Here is a 2,779-nt window from a genome sequence, read left to right on the forward strand (position 1 = left end):
TTCAGCCAAAGTTTGCAACACTGTTTAACTCTCAAGAACTCAACAAGTACAATTACACACATACACACACACAATTACATTTAACACGCTCACTCCGCGTTATTACGGCCGCTCTTATTTTTTTGTTACGTTTTATACATAATCGTGACTAATAATTACAACAGTTTATTATCTGGACATATAAGCCACAAATCTAATGGCTTAGTCCATCTCTGTTCAACATACCAAAAAAAAAAAAAAAAATAAATAAACAAATTTCGACTCGTATGAGAGTAATTAAAAAATTTTAAATTTGTACACTATAAGCATTAAATTGGAAGTCATTGGTAGACGCGACAACTTAAATAATATTTTCAAGAGCCACTTTATAATGGAAACTATCCAAGTTTTTAAAGAATCTAAAGTAGTAACCACAAATAAAAGTTCAAACGAAAATGGATCGTCGGATACTCAACCTAAAAATCAAACCAATGTTGACCATAGTGGATAATACCATAGTGGATAAACAATACTTTTACGAGGATGATGTATTTCGAATCGATAAAAAAGGCCGCGTCAAATTTGGTGTAGTTGTTGAGACCGGTGGGTTCTATTCGGATGAGGAAGATGAAGAATTGATTTGTTTTCTTTGCCTGTCAGATTGGCTTAGCCGATCCGACTTTGATGCCAGGATATTGTCCGGCGTATGGTGCCTGGAAAATTTACACAACGCGGTTATTGCAGCAATACTCGCATGTGGGCTGACGTGAAAGCGCTTGGTACAAAATATGACACAAAAAATATCGAAGCTTTCTTTCGTCAGTTACAGTCCCGTTTTATGTCTGGATTCTTATTTGCAGTTAACTATCGGGCTATCCATTAAATGTGGAGCACCGCGTCTTTCATTTTTAAAAAATGTGTTTTCCATAACAAGATCCTTTTCTGATTTCCTGGAGAGCCTTAAGTTTTAGGGGCAGAAAGTGTAATTGAAAAGGATGCGCAGTCGTCGCAATTGTCAATCCTCTAATTAACGTTGGCAACATTTGCAACATTGGTATTCGTCCGCACTAAACGGATTTCTCAATTCTCGTCGTCTGCCTTCCAATTTCAGTGCCAAATTTTTTCTTCCTTAAACCGCCAGACTTGGCCAGTGCACGACGACATTTATTGCATTGAGTATGACTACTTATATTGATTATCAAGTTAATTAATATACAGTTTGTTTTCCAAATATGAAATGTAAAATTTAGAACTAAAATGAACAATACTTAAGCATATGTTTTACACCTGCTGTAAATATGTACACCACATAAAGTATTATTTTCTGATCCTGCCGTATAGTAAGGTTGCTTTGCTGTGAGCACGATAGAGCCAAAGAAAAAGTTGTTTATTTACTTATCTTGAACTTTTTTTAATCCGCTTAACAGTCCACACGACCAAGTCCGAGTTTATATCTATCGTATAGCCTAAACAACAAGAAACAAGAACAGTGGCGATCAAAAAAGGAGTACATGGTTTCAATCCTCAGCGCAATAGAACGTGTTTTAGTTTTTCCAATCCACCCCTATCCCTAACTTGTGCTTATTAACAGTCCAAGGCCGGTTTGCATTTAAATTTCTGAATTTTGTTGATTTGAACGAGAAGAGAGGTTTTTTATATATGGCTTTTTCACGAAGACGCACTTACTTTTAGTTCTTTTGAGAGGCTGTCGTAACAGTTCAGTCTGCTTTGCTCTTCCAATGCCATATAAAAATTGGTGGCGGGTTCGTGGCATACTTTCCTCCGTTGTCAAGTACGGTCATCGACAGTCATCATCCTGGCACGGGTTTCCACACCACCCTTGAGGTACCGCGATAGGCGCGTTGCCAATTATTTTCCTCACAGATCATTTCTTCTAGTACTTCTGCACTATTATTTCTTCTAGTACTTCTTCACTATCATTTCTTCTAGTACTTCCTGAGAGACTATTTCTACTGGTACTTCCTGAGAGACTATTTCTACTGGTACTTCCTGAGAGATTATTTCTACCGTTATTTTCCCGTCCGCTAACATTTGTTCTGTAATCCTATCAACAGCACGTTGAAATCTTAATTTACGCGCGTACCACACATACGCGTGTAATGTGTCCCCTCGGAATTGTCCATTCTTTTCACTGAAAGTTTGACATTTTCCAATTTCAATTTAACATCTTCTGCTGTTATGGGTCTACCTGTTCTTCTTGTCAGTATCTTAGCTGACTTACTACCGTAGTCGTCCCCGCAGCTCTGGATAACTCTTCAATAGGTCACTAAAAATTTCGTCGGGTATGAAGACCATGTTGATACTAAAGATATAAAATAAATGTTTTGGTGTAATAATAATATAAATGTATATAAATATAGACATGCCCCGAAAAGATTAAAAGAAAACTGATAACTTTAAAGCATTTTTATGAGAGAGCGTGTTGCACTCTATTGTTTTCACTTATTGTATATAACTTATCTTTCATGTAGGTTCATAGATATTATACTAAATAATAATCCAAGCAATTTTTCAATATCTCTAGAAGAGCATTCATAAATTTAAAAGCACCATCCGGAACGTGATTAACTAATTGCATCATCTTTATTTCGGAAATTCATTATTAAAAAAAATTAAGTTTGAAAATGTAAAAGAATATATGGGACCAATAATAACGCGCCATTTACTAAAAATAATATATACATCGTTCTTTATCAAGTTCTCCTTTAAATAGAAAAATTGGGTTAATATTAAACACGACATAGACATAATTTTTAATGCCGATATCCTGTATATCGTT

This window comes from Glossina fuscipes, unplaced genomic scaffold (assembly GCF_014805625.2).
Source record: "Glossina fuscipes isolate IAEA_lab_2018 unplaced genomic scaffold, Yale_Gfus_2 119, whole genome shotgun sequence".
Taxonomy (NCBI): Eukaryota; Metazoa; Arthropoda; class Insecta; order Diptera; family Glossinidae; genus Glossina; species Glossina fuscipes.